This window comes from Ochotona princeps, chromosome 10 (assembly GCF_030435755.1).
Source record: "Ochotona princeps isolate mOchPri1 chromosome 10, mOchPri1.hap1, whole genome shotgun sequence".
Taxonomy (NCBI): Eukaryota; Metazoa; Chordata; class Mammalia; order Lagomorpha; family Ochotonidae; genus Ochotona; species Ochotona princeps.
Genome location: NC_080841.1, coordinates 55,764,613 through 55,778,982, shown reverse-complemented (window position 1 = coordinate 55,778,982; position 14,370 = coordinate 55,764,613).

The window sequence follows — 14,370 nt, the reverse complement described above, 5'->3', positions numbered from 1 at the left end:
AATTTCCAGCTAATCCACTACCTATCCACTTCCCACTAATGAGCCTGGGAAGGCAGTGGAAGATGGCCCAAGGGCTTGATTCCCTGCTACCTACTAGGAAGACCCAGCTGGGAATTCCTGGCTGTGGATTCCTGGTTTCTGCCCATTACAGCCACTTAGGGAGTGAAGCAGTGAGTAGAAATCTCTCTTTGTATGTCTCTCCCTAACACTTTAACTCTCAAAATAAAATTTCCAAAAATAAACTCACTTCCAATCTCCTTAACACTCTACCAGAGGGAAAAAAATGTCCTTTTTTCAGGTATACTCATCAAATTCTCAGTTCCCTATTGTCCAGGTGTTATTTTGGTCTCCTATTTAATGGGAAATGTCCTATCACTGACACCCAGGGAGGTGGTGAACTTGGCATAGCTGTGTGTGGCAGCAGCCGAGGTGAGTGGGACAAGATCCCTGAGTGGCCAGGTAGGCTGAGCCGGAAGAACCTCCTGGCACAGTGGCCAGCGGCATCACTCCACGTGCTCTGTCGAGTGTCATTTATTTAAAATACATATGTTTATTTATCTGAAAGGCAGAGTTACAAAAAGAGAGCAGAAAAGAGAAATCCTCCATTTGCTGCTCCACTCCCTAAGGCCTACACAGCCAGAGCAGGCTGGTTTGAAGCCAAGAGCCAGGGACTTCTTTGGGGTCTCCTGCATGGGTGCAGGGGCCCAAGCTCTTGGGCCATCCTGCACTGCTTTCCCAGGCTCATTCAGACAGAACTGAATCAGAAGTGGAGCAGCTAGAACTCAAATCAGTCCCCATATGGGGTGCCAGCATTGCAAGCAGCAACTTGCAATTTATTACATCACAGCACTGGCTCCAATGGTATCATTTTTCTACATGTGCCATAAAATGCAGATGATTGGGAAGCTTGGCCTAATTCAGTTCTTTGACTTCTGCCTCTTTTAGCATTGAAAATGAGACTTTGAGAATTCTAAAATTCCTTGCCTTGCAAAGTTGCTCAACTCTGACTAGTAAAATGGGCCTGGGCTCTTACTTCATAAACTCCGCTGTGAGTTTAAACGTCAAGCACCTGTGCCTTCACCTGCTTTCTGCACCACTCTAGGTCATTCTGTGCTGTCCCAAGGCCAGGCATGACAGCAGGGTCCAAGAGCCACAAAGGGATCCTCGGTCACTGTTGCCTCATCTTCCCCAGCAGGCAGGGGTGGGGGACGCACAAGGGTGGGAGGCTCACAGGGGTGGGGGGCTCACAGGGGTAAGGGGCGGGGGGCAAAGTGATGTCCCTGCCCTCTTAGGCGTGTCTTTGAGTTCTTTGGCCTCCCCTGTCCAAGTCCAGGTTCTGTCTCCTTTGGCACAAAAGCCAAACAGCAACGGCCTTGTTTCACAGAAAAAGAAATTGAAAGGGAGAGAAGCGGTCCTGGCCCCACGGTGGGATCAGGAAGGCGAAGCGAGACTGCATGTGGCAGGGCAGAGCAGGGCAGGTGGACCTCCCGCCCCATTCCCTCCCCCTCACAGACCATAGGGGCCATTCGAGGTCAGCGGCACATCGCTTCCGTGTCCCGGTTTCCTCTTGTGCGGATCAGGCACTCATCACACTACAGCAGGTGTTGTGGAAACGCTTGAGTCATCAGGGCCTCCCACGGAGGGTAGGAGGATAAACGTCCTCGAAATGCAAAACCAGGCGTGGCAGCAAATCCTTCCGGCTGGGAAGTGGGAGACCGTGCACCACAACACCAGGTTTCCACGGTGTCGGTGTACGCGTGCGTAATGCGGCTCCTGAGCCACTACGCTGCTGCAAGCCGACTGAGAATCCCGTCTCCGTCATGCATCCAACGCCTCGTCTGGGATATCTGTTGAGGCAACAACGAAGGCGTTTGCCTTCTGCTGGCTGAATGGAAACCCTGAGACTCTGCTCTGGCTTTGTCTTCTTCCGCACTGACTTGTACAAGATCACACAATGTATTCTTCAGACCAATTATACACAGAGCGCAAGATACCAGTCGGGTGCCAGTGGAACTACTGAGGCTGCCCCCGGGGTTGGGTCCCATCTGCTAGACACTCCGAGTTTCTCTCCATTGTAGCTCCTAGCACTAAGCATTGTCCTCAGGAGGCCTGGATCTTCCCACCAGGCTGCCGCCAAGCAGCCTTAGGAGTTTCACTTTCAGAGGTTAGCTAACTGACCCAGATAACTCCAAACCCAAGTCCAGATCCTGTTTCTGCAGTGCACACCAAGAATGATGGAAACCATTGATCACAGCAGAATAACAGTGCTGACATGGGGGGACCAGACAGGGAGAAGACAGAAGTCAAAAACTGCAGGTGACCAGCAGTTGTGGGAAAAGAAATTGATCAAGCACTTCAGTCCACTTGGACCTGAAGACAGCAGAGGCCATTTCTTCATCGGTGAAAGCCAAGAGACCTCTGGTTCTAGGCACGGCGAACTGCAGCTGCTTGGTCAGCAAGTCCACACTTCTAATGTAGCAAAGGGGCACAAATGATAGAGGTCCCCAGTTCCACACAGGCAGTGTAGTGAAGGGCTACTGCTTAATGGTCATGTGACCTCTGCATTGCAATGTCTGGGTCCTTTCCTGGCCTTTTTGCCCATCAACCTAAGAGATGTGTGGCCTGATTAACCAATACAATAGGGCTGTAGCAACTCCCATCCCTGTCACATGATAGTTAATCCTGTGTGTATGTGTTAGCTTGTCTGGGCCACGGGGGAGTGGGGCAGATTGAGTGTGTTTCTGGAAGAAATCGGCACTTGAGTTAGTGAATTCAGACAAGCCCATCACCCTCTCCATGTGGCTGGCCACCCTCTCAGTCAAGGATACCTAAACAGAACAGAAGGTGAGAAAGAAAGAATTCATCCCTTCCCCTTGTTCCTGCCTCACTGCCTGAACCAGGAGAGTTTATCTCTTTTCCTGCCCTTGACTGGGATCCCCAGCCTTGGCTCCCACTGGTTCTCAAAGGGCCTTTGGAATCATGTCCAACCTCTCCATCAGCTATCCTGTGTCTCCAGCTTGCAAGTGGCAGATTGTCAGACTTTCTGGTTTTTGTAATTGAGTAACTCAATTTAATCAAGTAAATCTCCTCATATAGATTTTAGAATACTTTCAAAAGACTTAGTTTGGGGGGCTTGGCACTGTGGCTCAACAGGCTAATCCTTCACCTTCAAGCACCGGCATCATATACAGGCACCTGTTCATGTCACCGCTGCTCTGTTTCCGATCCAGTTCTCTGCTTATGACCTGGGACAGCAATAGAGGATGGTCCAAGCCCTTGGACCGCTACACCCGTGCAGAAGACCCAGAAGATTTCCTGGTTCCTGGCTTCAGATCAGCTCAGCTCCAGCCGTTGTGGCTTTTTGGGGAGTGTACCAGTGGATAGAAGATTTTTCTCTGTCTTGCCTTCCCTCTATAAAATCTGCCTTTGAAATAGAAATAAATTTTTTAAAAGATTTATTTTTATGTGCATGAAAGGGAGAGTTACAGAGAAAGCAAGAGAGGTCTTCCATCTGGTTTCTTCCTCAGCTGGCCTTGACAGCCCATTCTGGATCAAGCAGAAACCAGGGGCCTGGAGTTGCTTCTGCATCTCCCCTGTGGGCAGCAGAGGGCCCAGCACCCAAGCACATGAGCCATCTTCCACTGATTTTCCAGGCACATTAGCCAGGAGTTGGGGAGCTGGACTGGAAGTTGAACAGCCAGAATTTGAACCAGTACCTAGATGGGATGAGAGCATCAGAGTCGATAGTTTAACCCTCTGTGCCACAAGATGTTAGTAAACTTTCATACTTACATCTCTAGTTGTTCTTCTCTAGAGAACCCCAATCGAGCCACATTTCTCTTCATTGCTATTATAAATACAGGGTCTTCAAAATGCCCAAACAGCAGCATACTCCACCAGGCTATTAGAACATGGGCAGAGTGAGATATCCAATGAACATTTTAGTCCTTGTGATGCAAATTCAATCAATCAAAGGAGGATATCTAAGCCAGATCCATGTTCACACTCTCTCTCAAAAACACGTGAGAACAGCAGGGACAGTGTTTTCAGGGACCATTTGGCCATGGTTCCAGAGGCCATTAGGTATGTTCCCAACCTTTGACCTCACAGCTCTGCTGCTAGGAATTCCTCCCAGAGGAGTACTAGAGATGTGTGCATGGACTCACACTATACTGTGCTATTTATAATATTTTCCATTAGGAATCATTTACATGTCAGGCAGGACTGGTTAAATAAATGATGGAAACGATGGTCCACATGTGCGATACAATAGCATGCCACGATTAAAATCATTTGTAGGAAAGTACTTGGTTTCATGAAAGAGTTTGTAATTATCAGAGGAGGGACTGGAACTGTGGTGTAGCACGTTAAGCCGCAGCCTAGAGTGCTAGCATCTCAAATGGATACCAGCTTGAGACCCAGCTGCTCTACTTCCCCTGCCAAAACACCTGGGAAAACAATGGGAGATGGCCTGAATCTGCATGGGACACCTGGGTGAAACTCCTGGCTCCCAGTTTGGGTGTGGACCATTCCAGCCTTCGCGGCCATTGGTAGAGTGAAACACCCTCTCTCTGTGTGTCTCCCTCTCTCGCTGTGACTCTTTCAAATAAAATTACATCTTTTTAAAAAGTGATGAGGACAAAGCAGGCCACAAACTACAACATATAACTGCAAGTCTATACTATAGGGGAGAAAATACGCACATTTAGGAATGAGGTACAACATGGGTACAACTAGGACCTGTTTCCTGAGAACCAGTGAGGATTTACTTGATCTCTGCTCATTAGTTCCATGGATTGTAGAAGTTCACGGCCCTCCGTGAGCTTCTTGTGACACCCCAGCATGGGCACCAGGAGGAGACTCGTCCCCTGGGAGGTGCAGTGTGGACCCAGATGTGCAGCTCTGCCCTATCTGTGTTTACACAGACAGGATTGCACAGAGATGCCCACAGGGAAACAGGCAACATGCCACACTGGATGCCTGCGTCTGACACAGGAACACAAAGCACGTGGGTGGGGTGGAACGGTGGGAAAGGGAAGGAGGCATTCATGTGGCAGCCGTGTGGGCCACTGCAAACTGCACTCTGGACTGTTTACCGCACACCTTTTGAGGTCTTCTCTATTTCTTCCGTTTACTAAATTCAGCTTATTCAAATGAACACATACATTAAACATATATACATATATATCTGAAAGGGGTGTCGAGGCACAGCAGGTTAAGCTGCTTCTTGGAACACCTGCATTCCATAAGAGTGCTGCCTCTAATCCTTGCTAATCCATGATTCTGATCAGCTTCCTGCCAGTGTGAGCAGCAAAGGCCCAAGTACTTCAGGCATGCATGGAGCTCACCCATTCTTTCTCTCTCCCTCTCTCTCTCTCTCTCTCCCTCTCTCTCTTCCCCATGCCTCTGCATCTATCACTTTATCAAACACTTGTTTTTTTTTTTTTTAAAAAAGCAAAGATCACATGGTAGCCCAGGAAAACAATAGTTTGACTTGTGTTAATCTGACCACGTCAAAGTGCCCAGGTAGCCCTGCCTGTTATGATGTGGTGCAGACATGATTGTATTAACTATACTTAATGCTTTGCACATTGAGACCAAGTTTTTTTTTTTAAATATATCGATTTTTCCCAGCAGACAGAGCTGTCACAGCCCATTTCCTGAATAATGTCCCACCATTAAGAATGGGAAGATTTCATTCAAAAATAGAACCAAAATTCTCATCTAAATGAACTAATGAAAGGAGATATTGTCAACACATTTGTCATTGAAAGAAGGGACTGGTGGGATTTTTTTTTTTTTAGTACACATAGGACAGGTTTCAAAACACTTTCAAAGAGACTTCCAACAGTTTATGGAGAGTAGAATTACAAGATAGGTCTATTTTGATGCAAAATATTTTGAAATCTGTGTATAGCAAGGTCTTCAAAAAGTTCATGAAAAATGCATACTGTGGAAAAAACAATGCATGGATTTCAAAAATGTTTTGCACTCCAACTGATTTTTAAATTCAATTCTTCCAGGGACTTTGTGAAGTACCTTCTTATTTTAAGGAAATAAAAGTCAGAGGATCTGATAGGAAAACTGAAATTCTAATTCTTCTCATGACTTCTTTTGTAACATTTTCCCATTTAAAACAGTGGGAAAGGCAGCCTCTCTGCCCCATGCTGTACCCACAGCTGTGTACTGTTCCCTGACCCAGTGCTGTCTTTGGATCGAATTGATCAGCTCTCCCATTTTACCCATGAAGTTGTCCTTTGTGTTTCCCTACTGTCATGCACTGCTGGCAATTCAATTGAAACGGATCCAGCCGGCCTAATCCAGGAAGTCTGTTTGATTAGGCCGCCCCCATGTGTCTCTAAAGGGAACTACCATTTAAGTTGTTGGAATCACTAAGCTCTAAAGTGATCATCTCTTTTTCATATATTTTTTCATATATATAAAACCTATTTTTCACTGGCACCTGCTACATTTAAATCATCATGGTATAAAATGCAAAAGTGGTCAATACATGGATCTTACCTCCAAAATCTTTCAGATGCACAAAAGGAAACTCTAAGAGGTACAAAGCAACAAAAGCCATTAACTGTCACGACCAACATGCTCTGAAGGCTAGAGAGGGACAAACTTAAACCCAGCTGAGGAGCATCTGGAATGTGGTGCTTGAAGTGGCGTCTGAAGACTGGGTCTGATTTAGGGTCATTCATTCATCCCTAATGTTCATCCCTTAAGTGCTGGAAGCAGCAGTGAAGTCAAGACCAAAAGGGGTGTGGTCTGTGGAAGGAACACTACTGAGTTCCACACTGCTGAACCATGGATGTACAGAGGGTGATAATGTGATGAGGATTTGAGAGTTACTTCGGTTTGATTTAGGACTTTGCATGTCAAAATACAGAACGTGTGCCTCCCTGGATGACATAGCAGGAGCCAGAGAAGGTGTCTGAGTGGAGGAGTGATACTCATTTCCCCTTTAATTTATTCAACAAATAATAGTGCACCTGTCTGTGCCAGGTGCAAGGCACAGAGTACCCAGCGGTGAGAAAAACACACGCTGGCTCCTGCTCACAGAAAACATACAGCCGAGTCAGGAGGGAGGCGACAAAGAGATGCAAACACAAGCACATGCCTGTTAAACAAAGATAATGAGGCAGGTGAGAAAAAAAGAACAGGATCCTACTGCAGGATAATGAGGCATAGGGAATGTAATCACAATGGGATCAGAGAAGTCCTAAGAAAGTGACATCAGAATTGGGACTTGGGGCCAGAGTGCAATGCTGGCATCCCTATCACAGCGCTGGTTTAAGCACTGGCTGCTCCACTTCTGCCCCAGCTGGCTCCCTGGGAAGCAAATAGACCTGGAAAATGGCCCAAGTGCCAGACAGGGCACCTGTCACCAACATGGCGACCTGGATGGAGTTCCAGACTCCTGGTTTTAACTTGGGTGAACCAGCAGATGGAAGATCCCTTTATCTCTTCATCTCTGTCGCTCTGTTTTTCAAATAAATAAAAATGAATATTTAAAAGGCAGGGGGGTGGTGCCATGGCATATCACATTAAGCTTCCATCTGTGACACTGCATTCTGTATGGATGCTGGTTCAAGTCCAGGCTGCTCCATTTCAAAACCAGCCCTCTGCTAATAGCCTGCAAAAGCAGTGGAGAGCAGTGGAGAGTGCAGTGTGCACACTCTTTCTCTGCCTCTTAAATAAATAATACATAATATTTCCAAAATGGTAACTAGGTGATGTGATGGACATGTTGATTATCACAACTTCATAACGTCCATCAAGATGTCATGCTATATTCTTTGAATATATACAATTTTTATTAGCTATATGTCAGTAAAGCTGTAACCCAGAAGCTCCTGGCTCCTGGCTTCAGAATGGCCAAGTTCTGGTCATTGTGGCCATTTGTGGGAGTGAGCCAGTGGATGGAAAATTTCTATCTCTCTCCCTGTAGATCTCCCTTCCAAATTAAAAAAGAAAGTCTTAAAAACAGGATTATCGTGAAACAGTGAGTTAAGCTGACACTTGCAATGCTGGCATTTTATAAGGATGCTGGTTCTAATCCTGTCTGTTCCACGTCTGATCCAGCTCCCTGCTAATGTGCCTAAGACTTTGGGCCTCTGTACTCATGAGGGAGACCCACAAGGGTCCTAACTCCTGCCTGGCCCAGACATGGCCAATGTAGCAATGCTGGTAATGAACCAGCAAATGGAAGATCAATATCTCTCCCTGTTTCTCCCTCTCTCTCCTAACTTTGCCTTTCAAATACATAAATAAAACATTCAGAAAGAAAGAGAAGAAACCAAGAAAGAAGTCACATGCGTGATGACTAAATGAAGGAGGACTGGGCGTGTAAAGGCTCTGACATAGGGATGAGTTTGAGGAACTCAGAGGATCGGAAATCAAATTCCCAAAACCAGAGAGCAGTGGCCTGGAGGGCAGTGGCCTGGCTGGGGTCAGGGGAGGTGCTGATCATGAGGCACAAGGTTTCCATCTTGTAGGATGAAGACACCCTGGAGACTCAACGGACAGCCTGCCAACTGTGCTTCGTGGCAGCTCCTGGTGCTGCAGCTCCTACAGGCTCCTGGTGCTGGAGCCTCTCTGGGAGAACAGGCATGCAGAGCACCACCACGCACAAAAACAGTAACTAGGCATGGGCATCTGGTCCACCTCAGAGCACTCTGACTCCAGCTTCTGGCTAGGGCTGAGTCCAGGAGGCAACAGTGCTGGCTCAAGTGACTGGGCTTCCAGGTACCCCATCCCGTACACCCCATCCCATGCACCTCAGGCCAGATCACTGTGGCCATCTGGGGAGTAGCCAGCAGTAAACCAGCAGAGTGGAGTGTACATCTCAAATAAAGCATACATAACCTTTCCAAAATGGTCACTAGGTGATGTGTCAGACATATTAATCATTGTGATTTGACGGATGATTGCACAGCATCCATCAAAATGCCATGCTGTATACTTTGAACATACACGGTTTTGATTTGTCAGTTGCACCTCAGTAAAGCTGAAGACAGACTGCAGAACGGCCAGTGTGAGCACAGAATGGACCTGGCAGGGGGAAGCAAGGATGAGGGGAATGGAGGAGGACCCCACTGGTTTCCTCAGCTGGAAAAATGGCCCAAGAGTGAGGAGACCTGAGGAACAGGAAAACCACTGGATCCCAGTGCCCCAAATCAGAAACCTGTCTCTGGGCACAGAGCAGGAGCACTAGAAGGGGGCATGGGTGTGTCTGGGATACCAGGTATGAAACCCTTGCCACTGCCAGACGGCTGTGATAAAGTGTTGGCCATTGGGGCAGGCAGAAACCCTCCCCAGACGATAGCCTGGCCACAGCAGGATTTGGAGGAAACAGTCAGAGAGGCCAAATTAGGAGGCAATTGTGATCCTTTTCCTAGGGTATAGGAGGGAGGTATAAGAAGGATGAGTGATTAGTAACAAAAAATAAAATAAAAAAACACTTCACTTGGAGCCCAGCATGATAGTCTAGTGGCTAAAGTCCTTGCCTTGCATGTGTAGGGATCACATACGGGCACTGGTTCATATCCCAGCTGCTCCACTTCTCTTCCAGCTCTCTGCTTGTGACCTGGGAAAGCAATCGAGGACAGCCCAAATCCTTGGGACCCTGCACACATGTGGAAGATCTGGAAGAAGCTCCTGGCTAGAGATCAGCTCAGCTCCAGCCATTGCAGCTACTGGGGGAGTGAGCCAGAGGATAGAAGAGCTTTTCTCTGTTCCTCCTTCTCTCTATATGCCTGCCTTTCTCTTTGTGTCTCCTTTTCTCTGTAAATCCAACTTTCCAATAAAAATAAATGAATCTAAAAAAATTAACTCAAGTTCACAGGGAAGGGGGAAAGCCAAGGCAAGCAAGGCACTCTGGGAAATGTGAGAACTTTGCACCTGTGCAGTTAACAGGAAGACAATGCCACTGAAGGAAAGGAAGGCCTGTGATTGTAGGGTGAGAGTCTAGGAAACATTTGGATTGGGACAGCTCAACACTGGAGGAAACAAGGACAAGACCCAGAAGGAGATTCCAGGAAGGCAAGAGAAGTGAGGCCAGAAGCAGTGATTCCAAGAGAGGACCACCCTTTCATTGCCGACTCCCTGGGGGTCTCTGGGGGATGAAATAGAAGATGCTCTTTGGGCGTGGGGTACAGGAGAAGGCTGGGTAGACACCACTAGGAGTGTGGAGGTGGGACTGGGAAGAAGAAAAGCAACATAAAGTCACACAAAGTCTGTGGCAGCTCCCCCTACAATGAAAGCACAGGAGCGCAAAGTAGACCAAGAACCCCACCTCCTTTAACACTGTGCTATGGAATAACCAGAGGAATTGAGCATGAGCTCTGCTTCTATAGGTGCCACGCTCAACCAACTCACACGCACAGGTTCTCACTTAAGATGAGCCATGATTTTTTTCAGCTATCCAAGAGTGCCAAAGTCACACACACACTCAGTAGAAACCACCACTTGACGTCTCAGTTTTGACCTTGCCCCAGGCTGTTGATACCAGGTCCCATCATCTCCAGTGATGCTGGGCAGCCCACCTCCCAGGCAGCTAAGTGACACAAGGAGGGAATCACAGAGATGTCACAGGGTACCTGCTGCTAAGCTGGAGCATGGGGTGGATTGGGGCAGCAACAGCAATTTTGATTTCAGATACCTCCAGCGTTTTCAAGGATATAACTTCACGGTAAGAGGAGGGTCTGGACATATATAAACTCCAATGACATGTGCATCCTTGACATAACAAAGGCAAATATTTCTACATGGCCTGGCCCCAGCCAGCTGCTACGCTTCTTACATCTACCAACTCATTTGAGTGGCAGATGGTGCTTCTATCATCATCTCATCGGCCAAGAAAGTGAGACAGGGAGGTTCAACAGAACACTCAAGGTCACACACAGCAAGGAAGTGGTGAGGCCAGGACACCAGTGTTCCACATGGCTTCTCCCCGTTGTATAATAACCACAACAACCACAGGCATAGAAACCAAACCACCTCCCAGAATCATGCCTCTATAGACCCAATGCATCCAGCCCCTGTCCATTCCTCCCTTCAGATGCAGTGTCCATCGCCCATGCCCTCCTGCATACTGCCCTGAGTTCTGTCCATCAACTGTCCACAGATTAGAGTCACTTCCTTCCAGCCCCACTCCCAGTTTGCCACCTACAGTTTATTCCCAACACAGCATACAAGAGGAAGAAAACTGGAGCATGTAAGTCCAGGAATGTCTCTTCCTTGTTCAAAACCTCCCCAGCACCCTCTGCCAGGCCTCCCTGGCCTCTCACTGCCCCTGGCTGGGAGGACCTGTCCCCTGGTCCTGGGCATCCCCCTCCGCAGATCCCTGGTTCCTGCTCAGTCACCAAATTCTCTCATCATCTCCACCACATCTACCTCTAAACAGCTTCAGTTTTCTTCAGAGCTTTCCTCACCATTTGGTACAACAGCCATGAATTTATTTTCTACTTCCCAACACTAATTGCACGAGTGATGATGTGGCTTTGTCCTCTGCCACACGCACCCCAGCGCCTGGGCTGTGACATGCTCGGTGAACACTTTGGGATTCCGTGCAAGAATTGCTCCCCCCATTGGACAGCCCCTGAGGAAACAGGCCCAGAAGTTACTCACTGAAGTCACCAACCTGGGAACGTACTAAGCACCTGTCACTTCCCACAGCACCTGGTCAAGCAGCCCCATCCCCAACCACTACCTGCACTCCTCCGCCTCCAAGGCTTTCTGGAATGTTCCCACAATGCTTGCTGTGCACAGAAGGCTGTCTTTTGGCTTGAAGCTGACCTAGTCAAGGCCAGAATGCCAACGCCTTTTCCTTTCTTCTTGCAGAACTGCAATACAATCTAACCGTCTCTCGTGCAGTGGGGTTGTACTCATGGGAGCTGAGCTACATGCAGCTAACCTGGGACGTGGGACATGCACCAGATGGAGAGGAAAAGGGCAGCACCCCTTGCCAGGGCTTTGCAGTCCAGCCCTTCCACAGACCAGGAGCAGTGACAGTGGCACGGCTCTGTGGCTTCTGCTAACAGCAGTGAGTGACCCTCAAACAGCATGCACTCCTCTTCCTAGCGGTTCCAGCCCCCCAGAGGCCTCTATTACTGTCACCTTTACAGTCCTTAAACTCTTCAAGCTCAAAACGTCATCCATCACTGCCATGCCACGAAAACTCAGCCTCTTACTCAATCTGTATCACTTTGCCACTCCCTTGACCCAAAGTCACTGAGTTTGATTTGTTTGAGGCTTATAAGCAAATTCAGAAAACTGTGCTAACTGGAGGGAAATAGAAGCTGATTTTACCCATGCACGCACATACTGCCTCCATGTAGCACCTAAAGTGATTCTGACCCAGTCTGAGGCATGTGTTCTTCAGAAGACACTGAAGTTTGTGGGCCCAGCACAATGGTTCAGTTGGCAAACACTCCCTCTTCAAGAACTAGGATCCCATGTGGACACCAGTTCATGTCCTGGTTGCTCCACTTCCCATTCAGCTTCCTGCTTGTGGCCTGGGAAAGCAGTAGAGGATGGCCCAAAGCCTTGGGACCCTGCACCCGTATGGGACACCTGAAAGAAGTTCCTGGTTCCTGGCTTGGGATCAGCTCAGTTGCAGCCATTGTGGCCATTTAGGGAGTGGACCAGCAGATGGAAGATCTCTCTGTCTTTTCCTTCTCTATATAAATCTGTGTTTTCAATAAAAATAAATAAATCTTGAAAAAAAGAAATTAAAATCTGTAAGCATTTGAGCCACTGACTGGTGGGCTGTATATAAAAAATAAAACACAATCAAGTTGGGACACTGGAAAATGGCCTCAGCCAAATGAACTCACGAGCGTCAGCCCTAGTTCTGGCCCTTGGCTAGCAGGGGTACAGTGGACATGAGGAGGAGAGGGGAGAGCAAAAGCCAGCCAAGTACCCACATCTTCCCTTGGCACCTCTGAACTGGGCCTATCACAGAAGGGCCTGCAGTCAAGTGAAAGAAGGGGAAAAAAAGCAAGTTCACAAACCAAACCACTCTGTTTTTTGGTGTTTTTGGTTTTTTTAAGATTTATTTATTTTTATTGCAAAGTCAGATATATACAGAGAGAAGAAAAGACAGAGAGAAATATCTTCCATCCAATGATTTACTCCCCAAATGACCACAATGGCCCGTGCTGCCCTGATCTCTTGCAGTTCTGCAGGAGCCCAGATCCTCCTCTGGGTCTCCCACACGGGTGCAGGGTCCCAAGACCTTGGGCTATCCTCGACTGCCTTCCCAGGCCACAAGCAGGAGCTGGAAGGGAAACGGGGCTTCTGGGATTAGAACCGGCATCCATATGGGATCCCAGCACGTTTAAGGTGAGGACTTTAGCCGCTAGGCCACTGCACCAGGCCCCCACAAACTGCTTTGTAAGAGGTTGAAGATGTGCCCTCACTCCTTGGTCTCTGCAGCCCAAACAAACTCAAATCTCTATCAAGCCCGTGACATGCACTCTCTGGAACCGTCTTTGGGTTCTGTGTGCTGTCTGCAATGCTCTGTCCAGTATGCCCAGGTCTGGGAAAGACCTGTGACCTATGACAAGACCTGGACAGCAAGGGGCCCGCACATCAAAGCCAGGGAGCAGCCTGCCAACGCCCTGGCAGCACACTGGGTTGGGGAGAAGCTCTGCCTCCACCGACAGTCCCACACTTGACTCTGTGGTAACATAGCTCACCAGAGCTCTGGGGCTTGGGATGTGGACACCTACCTACAGGATAACCTGAACATTAGGGGGGAAAAGGCATAAATAAAAACCTGAGAGCATGCACCATGGCAGGGGGAAGAGGGGAGGGCTTAGAGGACAACGCAAATGTTTTTCTTTCTTTATCATGTTATTTGAAGGCACAGAGCCAGAGGCCAGAGCTTGGTTCTCAACTCCACACAACAGCTGTCTGCCCGCCTCCTTTTTCTACAAAGTCCTAGGTGCCTGCTGACTGCCCCCAGAGCCGAGCAGTCTTCTGCTAGCGTCAGGGTTGGGACCCTCACTCTCATTTAGACGGCCACCTGCTTCTGGTTTTTCCACTGCACCCAAGAACGGCCCCTACTTGGGTCTCTCTTCTTTTGCTTTGAGGCTTTGAACAAGGAAAACCTCAGCCCCCTGCGGAGGCGCAAGGACCTAAGGAGTGCATTGCACAGGGAGTCTCCACTGAGCCTTCAACATGCTGTCTATACACAGGTGTTTGTCTATCTGTGAGGTTGAGACATAAAGGGGCCTCCATGCAAGGGGTCCCGCCTGGGACTTTTGTCAGCCGTTGCCCTGGGAATGCCCTACCATGACTGCTATTCATGCTAAACTCCCGGGTAGGGCAGGGCAAGGGTCATGGGATGGGCACCTC